Source organism: Muntiacus reevesi, chromosome 5 (assembly GCF_963930625.1).
Source record: "Muntiacus reevesi chromosome 5, mMunRee1.1, whole genome shotgun sequence".
NCBI classification, from domain to species: domain Eukaryota; kingdom Metazoa; phylum Chordata; class Mammalia; order Artiodactyla; family Cervidae; genus Muntiacus; species Muntiacus reevesi.
Genome location: NC_089253.1, coordinates 89,042,704 through 89,058,704, shown reverse-complemented (window position 1 = coordinate 89,058,704; position 16,001 = coordinate 89,042,704). Strand labels below are relative to the sequence as shown.

General features: G+C 54.6%; 1 protein-coding gene across 1 annotated transcript in view; it reads right to left on the bottom strand.

Annotated features, from left to right (window-relative positions):
- The window catches only part of CASZ1 (castor zinc finger 1), a 154,366-nt gene that overhangs the window by 108,416 nt on the left and 29,949 nt on the right, over positions 1-16,001 (bottom strand). Inside the window, exon 2 of the mRNA XM_065935774.1 lies at positions 12,643-12,795. The gene's annotated coding sequence lies outside the window, so the exon portion shown is untranslated. The remainder of the gene's footprint in view (positions 1-12,642; positions 12,796-16,001) is intronic.

Genomic DNA, 16,001 nt, shown 5'->3' with positions numbered 1-16,001 from the left:
GCTGCCCACTGTGGGGACAGGCACGGAGCCAAGCCAGGCACACCCTGGGCGAGGGCAGCCCTGGTCCTGGGTCCTTCTCCCAGGACTTCTCTATACCACAGCCCGCGGAGCCTGGCCTGGGGTCGGAGTGCCATGGGCTGAGCGCAAGGTGAGCTGTTTCTACCAGCCTAGGAATCGAGGGAGCTTGGAAAGGAGAAAACTTTGGGTCTGAAGTGGCCTCTGACCCACTCAAAGATCTGCCCATCTGGCCACAAGGCCCATCTCTTTGGCCACTGACCAGTATTCCTGTTTAGCATGTCCCCCATCCCTGGAGCTGTCTCCAACCCCTCTCCCAGTCCCACGTGGAATTGGGTGGCTCTGAGATCCTGTGGGCAAAGCAGGCTTTTCCCCTCAGGGACCCCCCTCATTAGGGGCACACTCAGAAATCCTCTGGGTGACAAGTGTTACGTGACAGAAAACCCCCAGCCACTGTTCCATCTCTCCAAGACAAGGAAAGCGCACACAGGCCTGCTCCATGATCCTCTCCCCAGCCCCTGCCCAGCTTCTGGCTTTGGGAAAACACAGGCAACCTGGGACTAAGGATGGCGCTGGGAAGAAAAGGATAAGTTGTGCTTGGTAAGGTGGGGGCCTGCAGATGGTGGATGCCCATCCTCTCATACCAACTGGGACAACCCAGTGGGCCAATCAAATGCCACAGGTGGGGGGAAGTTGCCAAATGCCAAGAAGCACATGCCAGGCATAGTAGAGGCAGTGGCTTCCAGCAATGTTAAAACAATGATCAGGTCCTAACATCACAAGGTGGGCATTCCCCCCACAGCAGGGGGAAGGGCTCAGGGGTGGAACGCAGCCCGGCCCATGTGAAGGACAGAGTGGAAGCTGCCGTACCGGTCCCTTCTCACAGTGTGCCTTTTCATGGTGGCAGGATGGTGAGGTGGGCTCACAAAGGCCAGCACACTACAAGTGGGCACGTCCCAGCAGGGGGGAGGGAAATCGTGCCTGACCACAGCTGGCATCAGTGGCAGCAGGGGCAACCACGCTGAAGACTCCCATCCTGCTGCCCAGAACCAGAGCTGCCCCACTTGACTCCCCTTCCAGAACAGCCTCTCCTCTGCTCCTGCTTCTGCTAAGCCGAGCACAGGAGGACATGCTCCAGCACCCTCCAGCCCCCTCGCTCAAGTGGACTGGCCTCCCAGCCAGAGTGGCAGGCCATGCCCTGCTGTCTACACCATATTCTTCACCTGTTTCCTTTCCTGCTTCTGAGACAGCACTTTAGCAACCACAGATGAGGAGCAGGTCTACTAGCCATAAGGGGGCAGATACCCCTCACACAGTGGGCTTCCCTGGTGGTTCAGTAGTTAAAGAATCTGCCTGTGATACAGGAGACACAGGTTCAATACCTGGGTTGGGAAGATCCCCTGGAGAAGGAAATGGCAACCCATTCCAGTATTCTTGCCTGAGAAATCCCATGGACAGAGGAGCCTGGCAGGCTACAGTTCATGGGGTCTCAAAAGAGTGGCACATGACTGAGAGACTAAACAACAACCCTTCATTCAGCATCTAAAGGTCCCAGGCCCTCCCATAGGCACTTGAGACACAGCATTCTTGCAAAAAGGTACTACTGTGCCCATTTTACAGAGGAGGAGGCTGAGGCTAAGTGTGGTGAAATGATGGCTGCCAATGTACAGAATGGTGAGCAGGACTGCAGCTCAGGTCAGCCTGGTTCCAAAGTCTGTTTCTGTCCACCGTACCTTTCTCCCAGCTAGTTCTCCCGTCTGACCACAACATCTAAGCAGGACAGGCCTGGTTGACCTCTTCCTGCCTCTTACCTCCTGTGCAGGTCACTGGTTTAATGCCTGCAAAGTGTGATGAAGGTGACAAGCATGACCCCATTCCCAGCCACCCACCATGCCTTGCTGTGATGGCCGAGGCCTGCACGGCCAGAGCAAGCTGGAAGGTCTTCCCAGGAGGAGAAGCAGGTGTGAATCTGAAGCAGTCCCCAGATCACCATGTCATTTAGGAGAGGCCTCCCAGCTGGCTCCCCTCCTGCTTGCTTTCCTCCATCAGGGGTCGAGGGGGAGGGTTGGGGGTGGTAGTCAGGCTTCTGTCCATAAGGATGAGAAGTGGAATTCCTCTTGGATGAGGAGCCCTACGGTTACTGTTCCCCAACTTCTTCCCCAGCTTGGGAATGGGTTGAGAGCAGAAGCCCAGGCCCCTGGCAGAGGCAGCAGGAGTCCTACTAATTAATTAGCCTTCCATCTTCCTCAAGTGCTCACCAGACACAACCAGATGGTCCCGGCGATGCACCCTCTACCAGCACCCTCCCCTGGAACCACACAGCATCTTCCCCTCATGCCCCTCACCCTCCCTGCATCTTTCCCTTGTAAACCCCGAGAGAGTTCATGCTTCTCCATCTCTGCCGGGCCTGGGCCCAGACAGCCCCCAAAGGGCAGGGAGGACAATGACAACACTGGTTTAGGTTTGCAGGTCTGAGAGTTCTAGGTGGGGCCAAAGTTCAGGCAGGTTGCAGTTTCTCCTACCGCCTCCAGACAGTTCAGTCAGGGAGCTGGGGTGGGCATGGTGAGGGTGGGGGGACCCAGGGCTGAGTCTGCCTTTATTCTTTGGAAGATTTAAGAGATGGCCCTACATCCAAGAAACTCCAACTTATTATCCCAAACAGGAGAATGGATACAAGTATATATATGGCTAAGTCCCTTCACTGCTCACTTGAAACTATCACAATGTTGTTAATTGGCCATACCCCAACATCTCTGTCCTGGAGAATCCCATGGACAGAGGAGCCTAGAGGACTACAGTCTATGGGGTTGCAAAGAGTCAGACACAACTAAAGCAACTTAGCATGCAATGCAAAATAAAAGTTAGAAAAAAAAAAGTACTAAAACCCCAAACAAACAAGGCCTGGCTGGTACCCCCTCCTCCTGCAGGAGGGCACCACACAGAAGCTACAGACAGGATGAGATGGTTGGATAGCATCATGGACTTGATGGACATGAATTTGAGCAAACTCTGGGAGATAGTGAAGGACAGGAAAGCCTGGCATGCTGCAGTCCATGGGGTCGCAAAGGGTTGGACATGACTGAGCAACTGAACAACGACGACAAGAAGAAGAAGCAGAGCCTGTTAGGACCTCTTCAGTACCACGGACACCCCACTGGCTCTCTGTTGGCACCTCTAGGTCCTTGGAGGGGTGTGGCTTACAAAGTGCCCAGCTGTGTCTTCTAGGCGGCCAGCCTGTACAGGGATACTGGCCCAAGCAGTTGTGCTGAATAATGGAGCTGTGTGGTCCCAAAGGCAAGGAGCTGGGGTCAAGCCATCCCGGAGACACAGCTGAGAAGCCCTAGGAGATCCGAGGCCTAGGAGCCGGGATGGATGGCCCTCTGCAACAGGTCCTGCTTTGGGGAAGATTACGTGATGACCAGAGCCCAGCGTCACTCGGCAGTCCGAGCCCTGGTGCCAACAGCTGTGTGACATGGGCTCTAGCTGGTGACCCTGCTTCACTTTTCTGGACATCAGTTTTCCCACTTAAAAAATGAGCCTGAGCGGGACGATCCCTCCGGTGGCCAGGAGCTGGTGCATGTGGAGTGACAGGGCAGAAGGCCTGCTCACAGTTGCGTTCTGGACACATTCACTGGGATCATGACTGTTCTCATTTTCATAAGCATCACTCTTTTTTATTCCAAATATTCTAGGAACCTCCTTTCAGACAGAGTTACAAAGTCATGGGGAAGATCTGAGCTTACAGCTCAGGGAAGCCACATTTCCTGAATTTTTTATGCCCAGAATCAAAACTAAGTGTAATACTGATTTGATCGGAAGCTAGGAGGGGTTTGGTTTGCTTTCCTTGAGCCTGAGTAACCCAGGGTTGGCCTGCCTGGGATCTAAGAGGCACTGACCCCACAGCTACCAGGAGAACATAGACATGTGATGGGCTCCTCCAGGCCCATCTTAGCGGGGGATGGTCTTTCAGGTGAAACATCTTTATCTGGGGCTGCAAGGGTTAATGCAGGGCTGGGAGAGGCCAGGCAACACGGAGCACTCCCTGTTTATTAATAAGCTATTTATCACCAGCTTTGCTTTTAATGCCATTTGGGCTTAATGTCGTTAATGAAATATAAATACCCACGCTAACGATGTCGGTCAGAGGCAGCACGGGCAGCAGACGGCTCGCGAAACAGGGCCAAACCGCTGGGCACGCTGGGGAAGAGACTGAGCACTCGGGAAGCGGAAGAGGTTCCCCCCAGCTCGGCACCCCCAGCCCCCTTCTGCTCCCACCGCAAGACTCCCCAGCTGGCTGTGCCGGGAAAGGCTGGGAGGAGGGCTGTCCAGGGCCAGGGGAGGCTCAGGATGCTGTTATACGCTCCTGGAGGACAAGGCAGAGTGAGGGCTCCCACCTCGGGGGCAGTGCCCTGGCATCAGGCCCCTTGGCTGCAGGAGGCTGGACTACCACCAGCTGGCAGTAGGCCCCTCTCACCGCCCTGAGTTCTCTGACCCCAGGGAAGGGAGCCCCGATGAGAGGGGTCATGAGAGGGAGCATTAGGACTCCATCACGTTTGCCAATAAAGACCACCCCTCCTCACTTCTGGAGTGACATTCCAGGCAGCCCAGCCCCGCTGGATGGCACCCCCTCCCTAAGAAGTTGGCCAGGGGTTACTTGGCCATCTCCAGGTAGGCTCAGAGAGATGGATAGATGGATGGATATTTCTGATCAGTGCCCAGAGACTGTGCAACTCAGAGGCGGCCCTGCAGGGCAGGCTGTCTGTTCCTGACCTCAGGTCTGACCTGGGCTGGCCCCTTTCCCACTCAGGGGGCCATCCCTCTGGCCTCTTTCTGGGCTCAGAGCAGACACCCTTAGCAGATGACCACCTAACCCAGCAAACCCCAAAACTCCAGGCCTCGATCTCAGGTGAGGCCACAGACTGCTCCCAGATGCAGCCTCACCTGGAAGAAGCGGCCCTGGGACTTGCTCCCCAGCCCAGGGACCCTGGTGACTTTGGAAGAAATGTGGACTCCATTCATCAAGGGCCACCTGGGCCCAAACAGCAGCTGGAGACCCCGGCCAGTGGGTGCCCTTAGCTTAGTCCTCCTCTCCCGGTACCACGGCAGGGGAGGTCACAGTGCCACAGCTCCACTCTGCTTGCCAAGCCCCCAAACAGCCCCCCAAGGGTGCTGCCTCTTCCAGAGGGAGCTCCAGGCTGCTCCAGGGAGGGAGCTCCGCAGGCTTTGGCCCCCCACGCTCAGGGTTGCCTGGGGAAACACAGGACAATCAGCAAGATTTGAATTTCAGATAAACAGCGAATACTGTTTCAGTGTATGTCCCAAACATTGCATAGAACATACACACACTGAAAATTATTTGCTGTTTATCTGAAATTCCAATTTCACTGGGCATCCTATATTTTTGTTTGCTAAACTGGGCAAGGCTATCATACAGTTGCAAACAGTCGGACACGACTGAGCATGCATATGTGTGTGCACCTCACTCCTCAGCAGGTAACACCTCACTGGTGGGGAGTCTCTGGTGGGTGAGCAGGACTGGAGGAGGTGGACATTGAGGGACAGGAGACCCCTGCCATCTCGGGACAGCTGTCTCCTTTCAAGGAGCTCTGGTCGTGACTGTCCCCTGCCCACCCTTTCCCCTCACTGGTTACTACTGCACTGCCCAATGCCATGGTTCACTCATAGGGGGTCCCCTCTCCTTGCACCCCCCAAAGTCACCTCCATGTCCCCAAGGAGTACAGGGCTCATTTGCTGGGGCCTGGTGGAGCTCAGCTCAGCGGCTAATCCCCTGGGTGGCTCCTGTCAGATTATTAATTAGCTAAAGCGGATTGGTCCTGGAACGACATGCGCTTGGACTTCAGATAAAGCAGGCCAGGGAAGCCGGGCGGGGGGCGGCTTAAAGTGACAAGACCCCGTTTCTGAACTGCTCCCCGAGGTGGGGCTGGGTCGGCAGACAGGGCCAGGGCAGGGTGATTGCTGACAGCCCCCCAGCTCCCCCTCACTCCTCCGTCCACTCAGGAGAGCATCTCGGAGCAGGTGTGTGTGGATGCACCTGTATCTGGGTGCAGAAGGCCCGTGAGAGGAGGAGCCAGACAGAGTGGGTCTTGCTTTTAAAGAGCTTGTGCCTAAGCAGATCATGTCACTCAGAACTCTTCAAAAAGCTTCTTATTCCACTCGGGGCAAGAGCCTGAGTTCTCACAATGGCTTTAACGCCTGCAGGAGCTGGGGGACCCCCGCTCAACTCCCTTGACCACACAGGGCATCTCCCCAACTCCAGTCACACCATGCCTCCCTGCTGTCCTCCAACATGCCAGGGGAGCTCTTGCCTCTGGGAGGCTCGCTCACTCATTTCCTTCTGTCCTTGTTGTTGTTTAGACACTAAGTCATGCCTGACTCTTTTAGACCCTATGAACTGTACCCTGCCAGGCTCCTCTGTCCATGGGATTTCCCAGGCAAAAATACTGGGGAGGGTTACCATTTCCTCCTCCAGGGGATCTTCCTGACCCAGGAATCAAACCCCAGTCTCCCACACTGCAGGCAGATTCTTTACCACTGAGCCACCAGGGAAGCTCCTTTCTGTTCTTACCCAAAAGTCAACCATCCCACTGATGCCTTCCCCAGACGACACACCTAAAATGACAAACCATCTGCCTACCTCCCCCTGCCACACACACTCCCTATTCTATCCTCCAAACCTGCTTCACTTTTCTCCTAGACACACATCGCCATCCAATATCTACTCTATTTCTTTATCGCATTTATCATTTGCCTCCCTCCACAAAGATGCAAATGCCACAAGGACAGGAATTCTTGCCTTGTTGGTTCACTGCTGCAGTTCCAGTCCAGTCTGTAGTGTCATCAAGCATCAGTAACGCTTGAGGAATGGATGAAAATGAAATATGAATGGCCAGAGGTTAAAGGTCAGGATCTGGACCACCACCTCTTCTGGCTCTGAGTCCTATGTGGCTGAGTCCTGGCCAACACTGGGGGGCTCCCCAGACCCCCAACCCTCCTTCCCCACTCTTTTGGAGCCCACCCTTCCCAGTTCTACATCACACTAGGTGCTACTTGTACCACAATCCTAGCATTTCCCCATAGATGCATTTCTAGGATCAGGGTCTCCCAGGGATGTCCTAGAGGACCCATCTCCTTGCCACCCGACCCTCCCCTACCAGAAGGGATTGCTATTCTCTCTGCCCTGGAAACAGAACAGGGTGATGACAGTGAGGCATGGGGGACACCAGGACTCCCAGCTGCTGCCTGGACTCAGCTCTGCTGCCAGCAAACTCTTGGGCCTGGATTGTTTTGACTTGAGTCGGTGAAGCTGAAATATTGAGTCACAGCGGCCCTAAACTTCATTACCAGCTCTCAACACAGATTACTAAGGGAAAAAAGTTGCTTTTAATTGCTTTTTCCGATTAGCATTTCTGGAGAAGAAACTAGTGATTAATTACACCTTCCCTCCCCTCAACCACCCATGCCGCAGAGGTCCCGACACCAGGCTACCATCTGAAGACTCAGGGTCAGAAAAGCCTCATGCTTCTGAAGGGCCAAGAAACCGAACCAGACTGGGTGGTGAGCTGAAGGCAGAGACCATCCTGGGAGCTGATTTAACAGAGCAAGGAGCTGACGGTGTGGGGAGGCCCGGGTGAGCCCATCCAAGGGTCCTCCTATGGCTGCCCCATGCCTCAGCATGGTGTCCACTGGGCTGAAGGACTTCCACAAGGACTAGGACTATACCTGGGTGCATTCTAGAATCAGAGAGTCCCAGGAAGCTGGGAGAAGACGAAATTGGGGAGCCTGAAGATCTGCAAGAGAAGACAATGCACTTGCAGCCACTGGGACTCCCCTTGGGTGCAAAACCCACTGTTGCTTCTCCAGTGCCAGTGTGTTCAACCCATGGAGGCCCCAAGGTGACAGGACAGAGGTAGGGTGGAAGTGTCCTCCTCTCATCCACAAGACATCAACCCCCCAAACCATGGGCCGCTCGTCATCCCTTTTGGAGTGAGCAGATCACTCTGGGTAGGTCCTGGCAGTCAGGCACTGACAGCCCTGCCCAATCCCTCTTCCTTTGGGTCAGTGCCTGGTGGAACCCAGGGGCTTCCAACCCTGCTAGGAGGGAGAACTGGGGAAGGAGGCACAAGGTGGGGGTGTCGGCAACACCGAGCAGAATCCTAGCACAGATTAGAAGCCAGAACACTCAATAACTCTTCCTAAACCATCTCCCCATCATGTCTCTGCCCAGTGCCACGGTGTTGTGACCTCAGAGTCCACTCTGCCAGGCTGCCACCTGGGGGGTGGGGGGAACAGGTGGAGGACATGGTCCCCACTCCCCTCAGTCAGCACCTTCCTCTCCCGATCCCGCCCCTCCACACTCCCACCCCAGCTGCAGGCTCTGGAGCGGCCGGCCCCACATCAGATCAAAGCCCTGGAGGACGGAGTTAGAACTGTCCAGTCCAGTTATGAGTGAAGGCCATGGATCTAGTGCAGGCCACAGAGGCAGAAAGCAGAAGAGCCTCCCACGCATGCACAGACACACACGGCTGCCCACCCAGACGCACCCGCCCCCAGGGCTCAGCCCGGTGTTTTGATGTCAGCAGACACACCCGGGAAGATTGGCTGACACCCCCTTGGAGCCGGAGGCACCAGCTGCACGCCTGGGACATCCCCATCACCCGCTGCAAGACGGCATCGCCAGCCCGCCCTTCTGCTCTCTCCTGTCACTCCCCCTGGAGGTCAGGCCTCCAGAGCGTTCCTGGAGGGCTGAGCCAGCCCATATGGCTGGGAATATGTTGCCAGCACGGGCGATGTCCTCACTGGGGCCCCCGCGGTTGGCTGTGACAACTTCACACTCGCTCCAGCCAGGCCTCTGGCTGCTGTCTGGGTTACACTGCACCCACTTAGGGGGCTTGTAGATGGTTTGGCTATTACAGCATCACTGCTGGGACTGCCTGTCCTGTCCTGGCCCAAGCAGACGATTCCAGGCCCAGGAGAGCAGGGCCTCACGTCAGGGACCCTGGAAAAAGGCACAGTGGTCTAGGTCAAGCCTAAGGAAGGAAATACAGCAATTCACACTGTGAATTGTGGAAAGACTTTCCACGTGGAAAGACAGCTAGGATCTCTATCCGTGAGCTGGGGCTGGAGACTAAACTGGCCATTTCTGGAAATGAGGGAGTCTTAGACAAACCCATTTCTCAGCTCTCAAAGCTGATCAACTGAGGTTCTTTGTATCCAGGTGCAGAAATAACATTTAAAGCCACAGTGAGAGGACTTATACAAGCTTCTAGGCCCAACCTCAGACCCAGTGAAGAATCCATGGAGCAAAGGCACAAAACAGGCTTCCATGCAAAATCTTAAGGCCACAAGGACAGTGAGCTGGGATATCTCTGCTAAAATAGGCACCGGATATAAGCAGGCCTCAGGCCTTCCCCCCACACGGTGATGACCCAAGGGTGCTAACACACTCCACCAAGCTTTCCTAGCAACCAGCCCAGTGCCCAGAGCGGTGCTTCTCCCCCAGCACTGCCAGGTGGGGACATGAGAGAGAGGAGATGTAGGGCTGCACATCAGGGGCCTGTAATGCCAGAGCCAACCTGAGATCTTGTCTCTTCTGTCCCTGACCAATCCACCAGCAAGGCCAGTTTACTCCCCCTATAAACACACAGGGTCTCTGCCCTCTTTTCTCCATTTCTCCCTTCTGTCTCAGTCCCTTGCAGCTGATGTCAAATGGAGGAAAGGAGTAAGAACAACAATAAAATCTGTCTGTGGGATGTTCCCAGGGGAAAGAGAAAGGTTCCACTTGGTTCCTAAAATCAGCAAAAGCCCCCTCCCAGAATGTAACCTGGTTGGCTGAATCAACCTCTCACTCCAGGGGCTGCAGCAGCCTCCCTCCCTGGTTTCTGCCCTTGCCCCCTCAATCCATGCTCACCATGCAGCCCCAGCCTTCTTCTTAAAACAAAATCACACCACTTCACCTCCCTGCTTTAAACCCTCTAGCAGCTCCCCCATCACCCAAAAAATAAAGCCCCAACTTCCCTTGACACGACACACCCTACAAGCCCTGGCTTAGCCCTGTCCACTCCCAGCACTGGGGCCTCTTTCTGTCCACTAAGCACCTTGAGCTCTCAGCCTCAGTTCCTCTAGACTATTTCTCTCCTGCTGAAAATATTCCACCCCTCTTAGGATGGGTCTCCACTTTCAATTCCTCCATCTCAGCTAACCGTCATTTCCTCAAAGAAGGCTCCTGGACTGCCCAGTCATTTTCTACCATCTCATCCTATTTCCATTCCGCACTGAAGATTTCCTTGTCATTCTTTTGGGGTGGGTTTATCTGTTATCCACTTACCCAACCAGAACTCCACGAGAGCTGGACTGTCTTGTCACTCTATCCCTAATGATCAGAAGACACCAGGCCCTCCATAAGTGTTGAATAAACATAACAAGATCTTCTGTGGCACAGCCAGAAGTGGGGAGAATCTGAGTCAGACAGGATCAGGTCTGCAGACCAGACCTGAGCACAGATTGGCCCCAAGCCCACACTCTTATGTGGTGAGGCAGGACACCTCTGAGATCTCAGATCACTCAGACTACAGAGGACCCCAGGCGGTGGCCAAAGGGCTGGGTGAGTGAGGAGGGGCTTGGCCACAACATTCCCGCTAGGAGCCCTCTGAGTTCCCAAGCTTCATTACCAGGGCCAAGACGGCCGATACCAGGATGTAGGAGTCCCCGAGGACTCACAGAGCCCATGCCCTATGCCGGGTACAAATCCCAGCTGGCGTGGCCCCTGGGAGTCAACAATGAGTGGAAACTTCAGAAAGGGAAAAACTAATGGGCATGTTTTGCCGAAGGAAAGAAGAAAACAAAAAGCCTGCCACTGAGGACAGAACCACCAGACACTGCCCCCTGGAAAAGGGGCTCCACAGACACGCGGGCAACTTGCTCACATGCAGGGCACCAGCGGCTGCGGAGACCATCCAGAGGCTTGAGGATGCCTGGGCTTGTCATCCAAGACCCACGAACATCAAGGAAGCAGAGTTGGACAAGAAAAGCCCAGGAAAGGAGCAGAGTCATACAGGAGTTGGTGCTGACCCAACTGGATGACTGCACAGCCACCAGTCTACGCAGACTCATTGCCATCAGGGGAAAACAGCTGCACGTCCTCAATGTGGATGAATCAGTTCCTGGACACTGGGAAGACAAGTCTCAGCCATACAGTTACTCCACCACAGCAACCAAACGCCATGCTTACAGCTGATCTTCAAATCTCTAGCCCTTATCCATGGTTTCTTCTGGTTCCCAAGGTGGCATGACCCAAAATGACCAGGCCTGCAGCTCTGCAGACCACTTAAACCTCAAGGAGCACCAAGGCACCCATCTCTGTAAGTACCTCTTCCCTGCAAGTTCAAAGTCTAGAGTTGCAGCACTTGGCCACTGGAGGGAGGGGCGGACACGCCTGCCCTTGGCACCCATGCTGCCTGCTATGCCTGACCCTACAACCAGAGCACAGGTGGGTGAGTCGGGGCTGCCACCTCCAGTCTGGCACACACAGGAGGAGCAGCCCCCAGGCCTGCCTTCCCAGCCACGCTCCAAGGCCTCAGTCTCAGCCCCACACCCTAAGATGCTGCCCACCAACTCTATCAACCCAAGCCCTCTGGGCTGGTCCCTTCGGATCGTAAGAGAATACTGGCTAATGATCAATATGTAGTAAGTTACCTGTTTTGTATCAACCCTCCCCACTACGGTCATCCCAGGTGGTGTAGTGGTAAAGCATCCGCCTGCCAATGCAGAAGACTCAAGAGACACAGGTTGGATTCCTGGGTCAGGAAGATCTCCTAGAGTAGGAAATGGCAACCCATTTCAGTATTCTTGCCTGGAAAATTCTATGGACAGAGGAGCCTGGCAGCCCATGGGGTTGCAAAGAGTCGGACATGACTGAGCACACGCTCATACATCCACCTTGTGATCTGCCACATTTGACACCTGCAGGCAAATATCTGACAGTACCAGCCCCATAGGCTACCCATCCCAGGTGTAAGTACCTGTCTTAAGCATGGGGCTAACTTCCGAGCCAGGGTCAAAAGATACCTGTGTCCTCTTCTCTAAGGTGGGTCCTACCTGGGCTGGAGGGCCACCAAGAGAACCCCAACAAGTCACACCTGAGCTCAGAGCAGAGCCGGAGCAGCTGGATACATAGAGGGGAGGGGTTGGACCTACCATTCCCAGAGATGATGTTCAGAAACGACCCATCAGGTGGCTCCAGCCAAGTTTGCCACAGGCCTCAACTGGAGTATCTGCACGCTGCTGGCACCACCCAATGTCATACAGGGGTGATGCTGGGAGGATTCTTCAAGGTCAGTGATTCCCGCCTCTTTATTTTACTCGTGGGGAAACAGAGGTCCAGAGGGGAAAAAGCAGTGAGATGAAGTAGAGCCAGGGCCAAAATGCAGATTCCTAGGCCCTGGCTCTTTTCTCAGACCTGCACATTCTCAGTTTTGCTTAGGGGAGCTAAGCTATCACCACTGAGAAAGGCCGATGCAGTATCTCCCCTAAGAAGGAAACCCTGGCCTGGCCAAAGACACTCCCGCCCACATTTCTCAGTGACATCTTGGGAATCTTGGGAGTGGTTACCTTTGCATCCCAAGAACCTGGGGTCCGAAGTCCATTCCCACACACACCACGGGAGCAGCAGGACCCCCTTCTATAGGAAGGGCCGACGCCGAGACAGCAGGAAAGGCAGGTAAGATGGATGGTCTTCGCCTTAACTCAGCAAGGTCTGTTTGCCTACCAAAAGGAGAAAGGAAAACAGGTTTATTTGGCTACTGTTGAGACCTACAGAGCTACTCAGAGAGAAGGACAATAGAGGGTAAGGTTCAGACACCTTGCACGGCAACTGGCCAAGAAGGTAAGAGATTCTCAGGTCTTAGCTAGCAATCGGCAGACGGCAACACCGTGGTGCATGCCATGCCTGACCATACAACCAATGTACCCTTTGCACGATTATTAGCCAACTGCTACAAGGTTGTCCCACCTAATGAAAGAATCAAATGGGTAGAAACGAAAATAGGCCAATCAGGTGCCACCCCAGGTAACAACAGAGTGACCACACCCTAGACTCGGCACCGGGGGTGAAAGGTCAGCCTGACAATGAATCACACTGACACTGGAAACCAGATCAGACCCACACAACCAAACCAACCCTTGGCCTCTCCAGCCTCTTGCGCCCTTCAGACTTCCCCTCGACCAGCTCCCAGCTGCTCCCCTGACCCCCACAGTGGCCTTATGGGAGTCTCTAAAAATGGAATAAGCAGGTGTCTCTACAGCTACTACGATGGTGAGTTTGGCCTCTTCTCTTTCTTTTCCCCTCCCCATGCTGGCTCTGTGCCCTTACATCTCATAAAAAAAAAGAAAAGAGGGTACACACACATGCTCCCCAAAAGGGGGGCATATCATTTGTGATATAAGTGTTGGGTCAGAAAAAAGTGGCCAAAGAAACTTGGTAGGTTTGCCCTGCTACCGGCAACCTTTGTGTCAATTTAAGCAAATATTGTGGTGTTTCCATGGTGATTCCTGTTTTGAATATCCACTACACTCACTTTTTAAAGGGCTTTTCCTGTTTGCGTTTCAACTCCAAACCTGTAAATATTTTCAGCCTTTTTAGAAAAATTAGCCCACGTGCGTGCAAACACAGACACACCACCACCAACACCAGCACACAACCTCCTGGGCCTGGAGTTCCAGTCTCACAGATGTGAGAGTGGGGTGCAGGAACCCCGAGCCGGCTGTCTCTCTGCTCTCACACCCACCCGGCACACAGAGGGCTGGCATCAGGGAGGGTGGAGCCTAAAAGGCCGGTCCTTCCCTTCCCCCTCTGCCGGGTCACTGCAGCACCCGCAGCGCCTGGCCTGTGTATTCCTAAAGCCCGTGAGTGGGCTCGGCCTGACTCCACAGTGTGGCATGGTGTGGGCAGCTGCCTGGCAGGTTCTCCCACTTGGCCCAGCCCCTGGATCCCCTGGGGCCTCCCTGGAGTGCACGAACCCCTCCTCTCCTGCCTCCCAAGGTTGGGCCATGAGTGGAAGGGGATAGTCGGTGCTCTGAAGGCCAGAGCTTCCAGCACCAGGTCCACCCCACCTCTGCTCTGGGCAATGCCACCGACCCCAGCTCCCCGGAGAAGCTTCGGGTCGGCCCTGCAGCAGTGGTCCCGGGCTTGGAGCAGCCCAGCTCCCACCCCACCCTTCGGCAGGGTTAACAGCGGGTTTCCTGGTTTCCATGGATTCCCGCCAGGCCCCTAATGTGAGTTTCGTGTGATTTGGGGGAAGTGAATTTCCTTTGTTTTCCAGTTTGGGAATATTTTTTTCTTTAAAAAAGAGGAAAAAACACTTTAATGGGAACTTCAGGGCCACTGAGAGACTCACTCCTCCGGGCTCTGACACGCCCCTCGCTGTTGGTTTAGAACCCCCCAAAGCCTGGGGCAGCTCACCCACTGACCAAGCATCTCTAAGCTGGAAGATGGGGTGCCAGCCATCACCTACCGCTCCCCACCCCCAGATCACACTTCTTCTAGGGGGCTCTACTCAGATATCCCATCAGAAGGACTGCTGCCCCACCTGAAAGCCAGCTGCTTACACAGCTGGAGGACACTCCCCCGCTTCCAGGCACGCAGGTTTCCCCAGAGAAAAGGTCAAGAGACAAGGGTAGGGTTCCTCCCTGGCTCCTGGCAAAGAGCTAGAAAAACCTGAGTCTGACCACACACAAAAGGTGAACAGGAATAAAACCAGGGTCTTACGTCCTAGTTCCGAAGGGGTTTTTCCAGTTACAGGGGGAGGGGGTCTTCGAGACCCTGGTGGGGACTTTGGCCTCTGCCAGCTGAGGGAGGGGCGGGTCCTGGGCAGAGGGACCTTCTCAGCTTTGGCAGCAAAAACAACTGAATAAAGGGTGTGGCCAGGCCTTCTCCTCCTCCTCCCCATTCCTGCATCCTCCAGCCCTGCCAGGGTGTGGGCATGCCCCAGGACTGTCCCCAACCAAGTGGCCTGACCGATTTACCAAACCAGGGCACAGGCCCCAGGGCCTGTCATGGTCAGGGCCCTCCCACAGCACAGGCCCTAGGGCCATGGCAGCAGCAGGAATCTTGGTCAGTAGGTTCAGAGGCCAAAGGACAAAGCTCTCTGGCCAGCAAGTGAAGGGGTGAGGTCAAGTGCAGGCACAGAAATAACACTGGGCTGAGACTCAGAAAACAGGGGTCTGAGTCTCAGTTCTGCTGCTTAACTCACTGTGGGCCCTTGGACAAGCCATGTACTCTCCCCAGGGCCCAAAACCTTACTGGTCCATCAGTGGTAACGCCTTCTTCCTGCCTACCTGGCAGATGTGGAGGATGAACAAGAGACGTGAAAGGCATTCAGAGTGTTCTAGAAAAGCTCTTGACTCCCAGCACCCTCTTCTTGCAAGTCTCTTCAAGGTAACTTTTCAGAAGCTACCTCAAGCAGGCCCATGTGCCCCTCTACTCCCTTCCTCGTGAAACCTTCCCTGTGGCATTTAAACCCGGACTAAAGTCATTTGTGCACGAGTCTGTCTCCACCATTGATTTTTAACTCCTCAAGGGCAGAGACCAGGTCTTAATTATCATTGCGTCCCCGGCATTTAGCACAACAGCTGGCCCGCTGTGGGCAGCACAAGTGTTTGTGAGATTGAACTAGTCCCTGATTTCATGTCAGAATCAGATGGGCCTGGCGCAGCTTCATGCCCCTCCTCCGACAGGAAATTTTATCACCTACTTTCATGCTTCTGTTTCGTTCCTCTAAGCCCCAACCTGTGTCCAGGTCTCTCCCAACTCCTCCATCAACACCATGAATTCATAACTTTCAGGGTCAACGAGATGGCTTGGTTACATGACCCTCCTCCAGCTGATTCTGGTAAGAGGTGATTGAGCACCTACTATGTGCCAGGAAACATGGTGGGAGTGGAGGGCACACCCTCTGCCAAGAGGCCCATGT